We start from the raw sequence: 12,872 nt of genomic DNA, 5'->3' as shown, positions 1-12,872 counted from the left end.
AATAAATTATATCCAGGGTTAAAGAATGAGTGTTTCTCTCCCTTCTTCCCCCCCACTTGCCAATTTCAATGGTTTATTTACAAAGCTGCCTGCTTCATGTGGTCTCAATTTTGAATGATTCATCCGAGCAGTTTGATTTTTCAAATGAGAGAAGAGCCCATTAAACGAACACAATGACAGGACAGACCTTGGTTGCAGACAGGGAGAAAGTACAGTTCAGAGAGTTAAAAAAGGCAGGAATATGTGACGTCATCAAAGAAGAGTGCTTTTGAATACACGCAGAGTTGCCAAATATCTTGCCTTTTTAAACACACACACAAATTTGACCAAAATACAAAGACTTTAAAAGATTACTAAAGTGATAAATTGGTTATTGAAATTTCATGAAAGACAAGCACACACGGATAAAGAGAAAATCAGAATAATGAAAAAAAGAAAACCTCTATAATAAATTTAAACAAACAACAACAACACAACCCCAAGTAGTACTGTAGTCCAGCACATTAGGAGTCTTTGGTTAAAGGTAAAGGACCCCTGACAGTTAAGTCCAGTTGCAGACGACTCTGGGGTTGCGGTGCTCATCTCGCTTTACAGGCTGAGGAAGCTGGCGTTTGTCCGCAGACAGTTTTTCCAGGTTATGGGGCCAGCATGACTAATGGCCAGAAACCAGAGCAGCGCACGGAAACGCCATTTACCTTCCCGCTGGAGCGGTACCTATATATCTACTTGCACTTTTTGGCATGCTTTTGAACTGCTAGGTTGGCAGGAGCAGGGACCGAACAATGGGAGCTCACCCCATCGCAAGGATTCAAACCGCTGACCTTTTTATCGGCAAGCCCAAGAGGCTCAGTGGTTTAGACCACAGCGCCACCTGCATCCCTAAGGAGTTTTTGGTTACAAAGCAAAATAATTGAATTGGAGAAGAGTTCGTACTGTGGCAAAGACACTTCCAGTGCCTTTCTGGTAGCAGAAAAATTGGGGTTGATTCAGGAGCCCAATTTCTACCCAGCATAAGGGATACTGAGTAGTATAACTTCAACTTTCTCTAGGTTTGATCAAGTTGTACTCCGTTGGAATAATGTAGCTAAATGGACTCTCCTCGTGTATAGAGCTTTCTATGGGAGCTAATTTTTTTTCACCCTGCTGTAAACTAGGGGGGGAATCCTCCTCTGTTAAACCTCTGTCCCACCAACTCCTTATCCTGGTGTGAACCAGGTGTAATTCTGCTGGAGTCAAGGAACCAGGAAGGCTGTGTGCACATTACTGTTTATTCTGGCTTCAGTGTGTTCTTACCCCTGGTGTTGGAAGACATGTACAGTGGTGCCCCGCAAGACGAATGCCTCGCAAGACGGAAAACCCGCTAGACGAAAGGGTTTTCCGGTTTTGAGCTGCTTCGCAAGACGATTTTCCCTATGGGCTTGCTTTGCAAGACGAAAACGTCTTGCAAGTGTTCCGATTTTTTTTGCCCCCCCTTTTTCTAAGCCGCTAAGCCGCTAATAACCTTTTAGCCGCTAATCCGCTAAGCCTTTAATAGCCGCTAATAGCCTTTTAGCCGCTAATCCGCTAAGCCTTTAATAGCTGCTAAACCTCTAATAGCACTAATCCGCTAAGCCGCTAATAGGGTTGCTTCGCAAGACGAAAAAACCGCTAGACGAAGAGGCTCGCGGAACGGATTAATTTCGTCTTGCGAGGCAACACTGTACAGTGGTACCTCAGGTTACAGACGCTTCAGGTTACAGACTCCGCTAACCCAGAAATAGTACCTCATGTTAAGAACTTTGCTTCAGCATGAGAACAGATATTGTGCGCTGGCAGCATGGCGGCAGTGGGAGGTCCCATTAGCTAAAGTGGTACCTCAGGTTAAGAACAGTTTCAGGTTAAGAATGGACCTCCAGAACTAATTAAGTTCTTAACCCGAGGTACCACTGTACACATGACATTAGCCGCAGCCGTTTGATGCGTTTCCCCTCCAACCAGCTTCCATCCGATCTGAAAACGTAGGCCGTGTTCGCTTTGCGGTTAAGCTGAGGTCTGTACGTTTGAGGCAGCCATTGCACATGAACAGAGGACAGCACATGCCCAGGTGACGGCTTCATAAATTAGGAGTTCATGGCATGGTCGTTTGTAGGGCTGGGGGAAACCAAACTGCTTGTGCGCACTGGATGAAGACATGCCTGCCCCCTTCCCGGTCTGGTGTGCACTGCAGCGTTCAAATGCAATATGAATCGCAGGGGGAAGGAATGACCTCACTGTGTTTTTGTAGAATCATAGAGTTGGAAGGGACCCCAAGGGTCATCTAGTCCAGCCCCCTGCAATGCAGGAATCTCTGCTAAAGCATCCATGAAAGATGGCCATCTACCAGTGTGTACATAGCCGTCTGGCTCCTTTTATTTTAAACCTGGAGTAACACTTAGTGACCATCAGTGCAACTGACTTTCACTGGGCTCGTTCACCAGGAAACAACTAATATGAGCTCTCCTGAACTAGCGACTTACCCTTTCTTCACTCAGTTGAAATCCTGGGATTTCACCTCTTCTACCTCTTTTCGCTCTGGAATGAATAGTAAGGGCCTCTTTGCAATCATTCCTTTTTGGGGTGTGTAAATTTGGAGTAACTCTGAAGGATAATTCCCCACTCACCTCTCCTCTCTCCCTTAACTCAACTGAACTCGACCTGCCTCTGAGGTTCCGTGTGTTTGGCTTTGTGGTCACGATTCTCGCTCTGCCTTTCATCTTGGAGTAATGCTAGAACTTGTGGACATCCAGGGAAAAGCACGTGCTTGTTCACACAGCATAATTTGCTCCTGCAAGAGGTAGTGATGGCTACCAACTTGGATAGCTTTAAAAGAGGATTAGAGGAATTCATGGAGGATCAGACTACCAGTGGCTGCTTGTCACAATGACTAAGCTCTGCCTCTGTCATTAGAGGAGACCATATACCTCCGAATACCAGGTTCTAGGAATCACTGGTAGGAAGAGTGCTGTTGCACTTGCGTCTTGCTTGTGGGCTTATTTCCACAGACAGCAGTTTGGCCACTATTGGGCCATTTGCCTGTTCCATCAGCATTCTCCTTATACTCTTAGGAAATCAGAAGTATCTGCTTTGCAGCTGATGAATACCACCGCTTTGTGACTCACCCTGGTGTAAGCCAAGAGTCAATGAGACAGATTCTGTTCTTCCCTATTTCCTCCTTTCAGTTTCAACTTTGGGGTAAACTTTGGTTTTCAAGAAGAAGAAGGAGATCTTTTTGTGGTCTGTGGACAAATTCCTCCCTTTATTCAGCTGCTAGGTGTGGGCTGGGAGTGGTGGCAGGAGGCCTGGGGAACCCAATCAGGACAACTTTAAACTAAATACTGAGAGGGGGGGAGACAATATCACAGACGACAAAGTAAAACCTGATACTAGAGATAATGCCTCCATTGATATACAGGGAACTGAGGTGGTGCTCCAGAAACCTTCTAAAGAAGGAAGGAGCTGGAGGGGATGGCTTATGGTCTCAGTTGGCTTTATACTAATGCCCAGAGAATGGGAAACAAGCAAGATGAATCTGAGCTCTTAATAGAGGATGGCAAATATGACCTAATAGGCATTACTGAAACCTGGTGGGATGAGACTCATGACTGGAATGTAGAAATTGAGGGGTATAACCTATTAAAAAGGAATAGACCAAACAGGAAAGGAGGAGAAGTAAAATTGTATGTAAAGGATGTGTACAGTTGTGAAGCAGTGTTGGAAACTGAGATATGAAAGCTGGGGGCTAAATGGCACCTTAAACCTAGGTAATGGGTACAACAACAGAATGTCTAGGCACACTTTTTAAATAGCAAGAATAAAAAGCTGAAAATGAACTGCAGCTAAAATCATATACAGTAGTGCCCCGCAAGACGAATGCCTCGCAAGACAAAAAACTCGCTAGACGAAAGGTTTTTCCGTTCGCGATTTGCCTCGCAAGACGAAATTTCCCTATGGGCTTGCTTCGCAAGACGAAAACGTCTCGCGGCTTTGTTTCCTTTGTCTAAAAACAAAGACATGTTTTGTTTATAAAGTTAATTTATTTTCCCTTCAATTTTTGAACTGCTCTTTACAGTATGTGTGACTTTAAAGAGCAGTTAATAAACTGTTGTTGTACCAAATTTGGCTTTGTTTGGACTTTTTTTGACCATAGGAACGCATTAATTGATTTTCAATGCATTCCTATGGGATTTCGTGCTTCACAAGACGAAAAATTCGCTAGACGACAAAAATTGCGGAACGAATTAATTTCGTCTTGCGGGGCACCACTGTATTCATTTCTCACATGGTCTAGTCCTCATCGGAAGACTGCAAAAAACAAAGTCATGCTTTCCCTGTCTGTCCCCCTAATATTCTTAAGAGACTCTCTTCTCTAGTCTTCAGAGAGTGACTGGAAGTGGAGAGGCAGAAAAAGGTCCTCCTTTCCTTCCACTCTGCAGTTTTAATCTGAAATCTTAGGCGCAGTACTGCACCCAGAGCTCAGAAACTGCTCACGCTAATGAAATTCCTTGTCACAAAACGCACCTAGAACAATGGGAGTTTCGAATGTTGTGAAGAGATCCATGAGGAGCTGGCAAATGTGGATGAGGTAACTGATAAGTGGATTTGTAGCTGGTTGACTGACCGAACCCAAAGAGTGCTCACTAATGGTTCTTCATCATCCAGGAAAAAAGTGTCAAGTGGTGTGTCACAGGGTTCTGCCCTGGGACCAACGACTTGGCTGAAGGAATTGAGGGGATTTGCAGATGACGCCAAAGAGGGAGGGGTAGCTAATGCCACAGGAGACAGAATCAGGACTCAAGATGACCCTAACAGATCGTAAAATTGGGCCCAAATTAACAAAATAAATTCTAATAATTCACAGTTCAGGAGTACACTTGAAACTGGCATTGCCCTGGATTGACAAGTGGCAATAGCTTTGGTCAAGAGTCTATTTGCTGGTGTGCTGGCATCACGGCAGATTTTGTCACAATTATGTAGGCTGGTGAATCACACTGCCTAGGTAGATTTTTCAGGCCCCTGTCTGTATCTTTAGATGCCAGATAAAGACTTTATTGTTTTAATGTGCTTTTCAGTGTCGCAATTTCAGAGAATTTGTTAGAGGCCTAAACAATAAGGATTAGTAGTGGGGGTGCTGTGCAGAATTGCCAGAATCTCGGATGCTGTTTTGCAAATAACAGGTTGCTAGCCCTCATTGATCATGGAAATAAAACTTGCTTGCTTGTTTGTTTTAAACCTGATGACAGTTTCATTTTGGTTCTTAGCTGCCTTGCCCTATTTGGGTTCAGAAAGGTGTGGTATTGATGTTGCAGTCAGTAACTGGTCCATGGAACTCATTGCCACTGATGGGCAGGGGGAAGTGGCTCAGTTCTGTTGGGTTGGTGAAGCAGACCCCTGCAGAGAGCATGATCAAAGTTTCTGCTCATCGGTTGGTAAGTGGAGAGTTCAGTCCTGCTGGCTGTTGCTTCACATTACTCTCCGTGCAAGAAATTCTGTGCTGAAGCAGACCCCATCTCTGCAGGTTCCAGGTCCGCCCACCTGATGTCATTGTGACACCAGATGATTGATAAGTGGGTTGCTCCACCCACTTGTCAAAGTTATCTTCCAGGGTAGGTAAAGATCTGGCCTGCTGGGCCAAAAATGTGTGCCCCCCCCCAATATATCAGATAAGCACCTATGATTGCATAAATACTGGCTCCTGCTTTTCAACTGAGAGAGAAGTGAGTTCCGCAAATCCTGAGAGACTCTCTTTTCTTCTGTATTGCTTTGCCTTGAGTACTACTTGTGGCTGAGTGGCACTAATAAATACGGGTTTAGGATGCTCTGCTCCTGGCTTTAGTAAAGCCCGGACTCGCAACTAGCAGATGCACAGTGTTTGCAGGTGATGGATTTTCCCATCATGCCTTGCTTCTAAACCTGCCTGTGGCTTCTTGTTGGCTATTGTTGGAAGAAAGGCGATTAAGTGCATGGCAGCTCTTTCATAACGGCCTTAGGTCATGTCGGGAAACGCTGGAAATCCAGGATGCCCATTTTAAGAGCATTGTGTGGGCTTTTAAAGGGCTTTAAAGTGTTTTACTGAGCGGACCACATCTGGGAAGTGGCCAGAACCACTTGCGCCAGACGGGTTTGATGCCGACAGATAATTTTAAAGCAGCTGAATGTTTAGCTGGCATTGTGCTCTGAACACACACACGCACACACATTAAGTTTTGTTGGGGTAACACATGCAGTAAAATGAGGGGGCAGAGAGTGGATTATACCAGTTTAGGCTGCAAGCGGGGAGGATTCCCTTTTTCTTTTTTTAAAATGCTTCCCTGGGATTTAAGAAAACCCAACAAACCACACACTCAGCACATCTGCATGCAAGTGGAAAAATAGTGTAGCTGGGAAAGCTCGAGTCTGGAACATTTCTCACTGCTATCCTAGGCTTTTTGTTTTTTTAAATAGCAGATTGGTGTTGTTTTTTTTATAATGTGGACTCCCGCCTCCCTCAGCAACCAACCCCTCCTCTTCACCTGCAGGCTAAGGTGGCACAGTCTGTTCTACCACCTCGCTCCACTGCTTGCGGAGAAAGTTGTTTTTTTCGCATTACATTTATTCCAAATTAGCGGAAGCAGGTGAACTGGTTGTTCCAGACTGAAAGTAATGTGCTGTGATGCGTGCATCTGTATGTATATAATCACTCAGAACAGTATATTTTTTAAAGTGAGGCGACCGCAGCCGTACATGGAATTTGGGTCATAGAATAAGAGAATTGTAGAGTTGGAAGGGACCTCAAGGATCATCTAGTCCAACCCCCTGCAGTGCAGGAATATGCAGCTCACCCGTACAGGGATTGAACCCGCGACCAACGGTGTTATCAGCATCACACTCTAGCCAACTGAGCTATACAGTGGACGCTCAGGTTGTGAACGTGATCCGTGCGGGAGGCACGTTTGCAACCCACAGTGCCGCATCTGCACATGCGCGGGTTGCGATTCGGCGCTTCTGCGCATGTGCAAAGCGCGATTTAGCGTTTCTGCACATGCACAACCGCTGAAACCCAGAAATAACCCGTTCCGGTACTTCCAGGTTTCGGCGGGTCCGTAACCTGAAAAAATGCAACCTGAAGCATCTGTGACCCGAGGTATGACTGTATATGACAGATAGATTTGTACACAGGGGAAAAAATCACGCAGGGGCAAAGAACAGGGGATGTAGGACTTTTTGTTGGGCAAATTGCATGGGGGGGATGAGTCGCTGCTCCCCCAAACCCTGATGTAAAAAGCACAGCTTTTGCGCATAGATGGCCCTTTAGAAATGATAAGAAAACAATACTCTGGCAGTGCTGGCCAAACAACTGTTGCCCCGGTCCCTTTTCCTAGCATTTCCTTTCCTCTGCAGTGAGAGGATGCTAACTAAAACCTCCTCGTTTCCTGCGTCCGGAAAGACGCATTTCCCTTCTCCATGGAAAAGGGTTGGAAGGATAGGATCCATGAAGGGACTGTGGCTTGGAAGAGCCAAGTCGCATCTGCAGGGAGCCTGTCTGCAGTTTCTCCAATAAGTCCTTGACCGAGAGGGGCCAGCAGAATTGTTCCAGGTACGGATTCACCTCTCGGCCTTAACTACCCTTTCTGATTCTTCCCTGGGGTTCTATCTGGTGGCTCCGAGTTGCCGTACAAGCCTGGGCTGCAACGCAGTGTGCCTGTACGGTCCTGAATAATGAGGACCAGCAACTTGTTATCTGCAAAACGGTATCTTTTATTCTGGCATTTCTGTGCAAAAGCCCCATCCCACGGCCGTTGCTTGTGGCTTGAGCCTCTGTTCAAAATGTAGAATCCTGCACCTGTGCTTTGCTTCTGGGAGGGAGGTGCCTGCCCCTGCGTTTTGCAATTGCCAGCGACTTAACATTTTTACAGATAATACCAATTTGTGATATTTTTTGCCATGTCAAGTTATGTGGAGTGCCAGTGGGGGTGGAAAGAGGAGTCATGTTTGTTTCATTTATGCGGAGGTTATTTCATTTTTTTATATATAATATTTTAATAGGTTTTATCAGTAGAAAAGTTTAGAAAAAACAAAAAACAAAAGCAAAACAGATACAAAATACAAGAGTATAAAAATACAAAATACAAAAATACAAACATTAAACACAAAAAAGAAAAAACACATATAAAAGAAAAACAAAATTCCCCTCTTAATCTCTCCACTTTAGTTAACTTATTTTCCTGACTTCCTCATGTCTCCCATTTTTGTATCCCTTTTAAATTTGGTTCAGCAAATTCATATTCTATTAGTTTATCTATTATTAATCCCCTCATACTTTTTGCCTTGTTGCTAGAGCCCCTTCAATTCATTTCATTGTCATCAGCATTCAAAAATTTTACAATGTTTCTGCAAATAAGTTTTAAATTTCCTCCATATGTGGAGGTTATTTCAAACTGCTCAGGGAAGGGTATATGATGCTCTGCTTACTCGGCTACTTTATTCTTAACAACAACCCAGTGAGGTAGGGGAGGCTGAAAGAGAGAGCTATCACAAAGTCCACCAGTGAACCTCTTGTCTTGACAAGAGGTGGAATTTGAACCTGGGACTCCTCAGTCCCAAGCTGGATGAGGAGCAAGAATTCAACAGGCAAAGTTTCTTACCGCATAGCATGTGGTTTGGACTTAGGTGAATATTGCAACAGGTTTCTTGAAGGAGGAACATTGTGTATAGCAGGGGTGGGGAATCTAAGGCCCTGGGGCCATACCTCTCAAGTCTTTTAGGCTGGTCCTCAGGACCCTTTCCCAGTCACACTCTCTCCTGACCCTTCTTCAAATCCGCCTCTGGTGTTTTTGCCTGACTGGGATGTGCTCTTGAACTATGAAAATCCCACTTGCTTTTCTAGATACAGGCTAGAGATGGGCATGGGAATGTGTTTAGAAAGCAGCTGACCATACAAAGGCAAAATTAACTTTCGTTCCTCTGCCCGCCTTTGCCTCTGACCCTGCCCATCCCTGACGTGTGGCCCCCAGAAAATTTTCCAGAGGTAAGGCGGCCCTCAGGCTGAGAAACTTGCTGCAAAATGGAAGAGAGCCCCCACATTTTAAAGAAAATAAGCCGCAGCTTTTTATTGGAGATGTAACAGAAGAGCTCTGGGTTGAGCTTCCATTTTGATATTTTGAGGATCTATCCCATTCTCAGCTTGTCCCACTTTTTAGGAGCTGCTGCCTTCTGGAGTGTGAACCTCCAGGGAGCTGTCACCTAAACAAGCTCTTGTCACTGCAGAGCTGGCTAGATCACTCCAGGTTTCTAGGGCATAGCCCAGATTTGAGGAGGGCGGAGGGCCTGCTTGCATCGGTTAAAGAATGGCTGTGGGATGTTGTCGGATGAGGGTTGTCTCTGCTAATTGCGGACGCTGGACTTAAGAGTGTCATAAACACACACACACACACACACACACACACACACATGTTGTCATGCACTCTACTTGTAGGAGGATGCCTGAACTGACTCTTCCTGTCCAGAGAATCTCTGAGCATGCCTAGAATTCATTAGGAAGCTGTATTATACATGAGTCATGCCAGTGGCTCATTTGGTATTGTCTACACTGACTGGCAGAAGATTGTTTTCAGGCAGTGCTCCTGCCCAAACCTACCTGGAGATGCTAGGGATTGAATCTGGGAGTTTTAGCATGTTCTGCCTATGAGTTTCCCTCTTCTCAGAACAAAAGTGCTTCTGTCCAAATAGGGACTTGTTCCCTCAGTTTAAAAGTCTGAATCACTGCCCAAGCTCTGACCATCTTGCTTTATTTTCTTCTCCTTCGGAAAGCAGGGCTCTCTGGTACAGTGGTACCTCGGGTTACATACACTTCAGGTTACAGACGCTTCAGGTTACAGACTCCGCTAATCCAGAAATAATTACCTCAGGTTAAGAACTTTGCTTCAGGATGAGAACAGAAATCGTGCGGTGGCGGCATGGTAGCAGCGGGAGGCCCCATTAGCTAAAGTGGTGCTTCAGGTTAAGAACAGTTTCAGGTTAAGAACGGACCTCTGGAACGAATTAAGTTCTTAACCCGAGGTACCACTGTATTTAATTCTTAAAACGACAGGTGTTGGGGTTTACACCCCATAATTGATTATGACTACGTTCTACTACAGTACCTTGTCTTAGAGACTGTTCCCAAAAGCCTGCTGTGTTGTCTGTAGACGGTGCGGTTTTGCCTACCTAAGGATCTTCACAGTTTGCTTTCAGTATATGGGATCATTATTATTATTTCTCATGGGCCAGGATGAGTTCCACCCTTAGAAATAGGGTTCTGAGTAGACATAATTTGAGAATTGTGTAGAAGCTGTTAAGTGTATGGTGGGACGAGCACCCCCAGAAACGGTTTTTGTTGTTCTTGAGGAAAGAGAAGTTTTTTTTTATTGAATGCTTTCCCTCTCTCCAATCCCAAAACGTGGCTGTGTCTCTCCTGGGAGCCTGGAATGGGGGGCTTGCCACTGAAATGCTGAAGATCAGCTGCAAGGCAGCCTGTCAAGGGAGAGGAGGGAACTATAGCTGGGAGGCGCCTGGCTCCGGCCTCCCCAGGGGACGTTGGCGTGCGGCCGGTTGGCGTTGGATATGCGCTGCTCCTCAGCTGGTCATGCATGCTCTGCCTTCCCTCCCTGTCATCGATATGATGAGCGTGTGGGGAGTGTAAGGAGGGGCTGAGAGCGAGAGTTTTTGGACAGGATCAAGACGGAGGCTTTTCTGGCCAAGGGGGTGGAGAGAGAGGGAGGAAGAAGACTCTGCAGCGTTGCACAGCTGCAGAGAAGAGAATGGGGGCAGGATAGCCTCTCACTCCACCCCAGCAAAGCTCCTGTGCACTAAATGATTGCAAAAACAGCAGGCAGGGATTCAACAGGTGTGGAGGGAGCTTTCCTGTTGAATTTCTGGCCCCTCGTTGTGGCTGCAAAGGCTTGAAAGCCTTAGGTGGGGGCAGCTGTAAGGTACCGGCTACGGGGTTGCCGTAGCAACCGCTGCACTTTTGCGGCCTACGCTCCTGCTGCTAAAGGGAGAGGCCTGCTCTTCTTCCCGAATGGTAATGAAGGAGGCAAATAAAGCAGGTCATCTTTGAACAGAGAAGCAGAAGGGGGAACGTTTCCTTTCCTACTTCTGCCCCCCACCCCGTGGCTTGTACAGGTTCAATCCTAGACGCAGCCTAAAGGGAATCTCAAAAAGATGTGAAGATGAAGCTCTGGCTTTGGGGAAGGGAGTCCCGTGGTTTTCGGGGCAGACAGTCTCTCTGCAACCTTTCAGTCCACACTCAGTGCTTTAGATTGTAAAGCAGGAACCATGAACCTTTTATTTCAGCTCAAGGGCCACATTCCCTTCTGCACGAACCTCCTGAGGGCCACCAGTCCAGGGTAAGGCAGAGCTTAAGGTAGAAGGTGACAGAGCAACAAAGGTTAAATTTACCTTTGTTACAGGAGGCTAGTTTCTACATACACTCGCACACTCCTCCCTTATCCTCCATCCAGCATTATTAGAAAATTTGGATGCATGTAAGGCAAAAACGCTCTGGGGTGTGTGAACCTGGGATTTGCCTGGGGAGAGCTATGAGGGCCGGATAAAGACCTGGGGGGGCACATTTGGCCCCTAGGCCCGAAGTTCCTGACTTCCTCTGCAGTCTTATAGGGCTGCCCAGAGGGTGTTTGTGGTTGGTCACAGAGAGAACAAGAGAGGCTTGCAACTGAATCATAGCATTGTAGAGCTGTAATAAGGACGCCAAGGGTCATCTAGTCCAGCCCCCTGCAATGCAGGAATGAGAAAGAGCAGAGCAGGCTGCCTTGAACCCGCCACTGGTCATCCACAGACTGGAGTCCTCCTAGTTAAGGGAGCCAGACAGTCCTTCCCTCTTCCAGGATACTCCATTCCATTCCTGCTCCCTCCCTCCCATGATTTTCTCTCTCTTTTCTCTTCCCTTTAGCCCACACACAGAGGACTGATGTTTATTTTCATATGTATGAAAATATACGATGGGGGGGGGGATTGGTATAGGGGAGGCCACGTTTTTGGGCCAGTTGGGGAGAGAAGCTGTATTCAGTTGCGGGGGGGGGGGGTTCCCCTCGCAACATTTTCTCAGCCTCTTGGAGCTGCTGGGGCTAAAGGTTTCTGGCATTTGATTTTAGGGCCCAATAGAAGCAGCAGGCCAAGCAAGGACTTTACACTGGCCGTGTTTTGGTTTGACGGCCGCCGGTTGCCGACCAGTGCCCCTCCAAACACACACACACCCTTTCTCTACAGGCCCGTCCCCTTTGCCTCCCTTGCTGTTCTATTTCCTGACAGGCACAAAGCCTGACTTTCTCTACCCACATGGCGGGCCCAAAATACCTAGCAGCTGACATCCTTGCAACTGTCTCCTAAGAGACAGCTGTCCCAAATTCATTCCTGCCTCCTCGCCACCCCACCTCCCCGTCGCCAGTCCCCCGCCATGCATGTATGTGAGTGCATGTTTGCATGTGTTCAGCGGTCCCTCTTCTGCCTGGCCGTGGTTTCGCAGCCGTCAGGTATGGGAACAGGTAAGATGAGGCTAGGAGAACAGACTGGAAGTCTGAAGCCTGCAGAGGAAGAGCATTGTGTGTGTTGTATGTGCGTGCTGGGGGATGTTCAAGGGCGTTTCCCTGTGTGGCAGGGTTTGGAACGTGTTTTCTGGAATCGAGATCTAGGCCATTATTTTTTTTTAAAAAAAGGAACAGTCGGCCTGGGAATTAAATCTGCTGGGATACGGGGAGCGGGGATTTTGGAGGGGACGACTGGCACATTCTTTCCAGCCCTGCCCAGTTTTTGATCCAGGAGAGTTTATATGCAGCTGATAAGGGCACTCGCTTGGGCTCAGAAGTAAATAGAAGCTGTGG

General features: G+C 46.6%; 1 protein-coding gene across 5 annotated transcripts in view; it reads left to right on the top strand.

The window, feature by feature from the left end:
• Positions 1 to 12,872, top strand: part of ARHGEF15 (Rho guanine nucleotide exchange factor 15) — a 59,993-nt gene that overhangs the window by 18,542 nt on the left and 28,579 nt on the right. Inside the window, exon 1 of one of the 5 annotated variants that reach the window (XM_081167777.1) lies at positions 7,439 to 7,591. The exons of 3 other annotated variants lie outside the window; for them this stretch is intronic. The gene's annotated coding sequence lies outside the window, so the exon portion shown is untranslated. Of the gene's footprint in view, positions 1 to 7,438; positions 7,592 to 12,109; positions 12,537 to 12,872 lie in introns of those variants that run through there. One more of the 5 variants, XM_081167779.1, reaches the window with a different exon arrangement.

This window comes from Podarcis bocagei (genome assembly GCF_964188305.1).
Source record: "Podarcis bocagei genome assembly, chromosome: 13".
Classification (NCBI taxonomy): Eukaryota; Metazoa; Chordata; class Lepidosauria; order Squamata; family Lacertidae; genus Podarcis; species Podarcis bocagei.
Note: the sequence above shows the minus strand (reverse complement) of the source record. Positions and strands in the feature narration are given on the sequence as shown.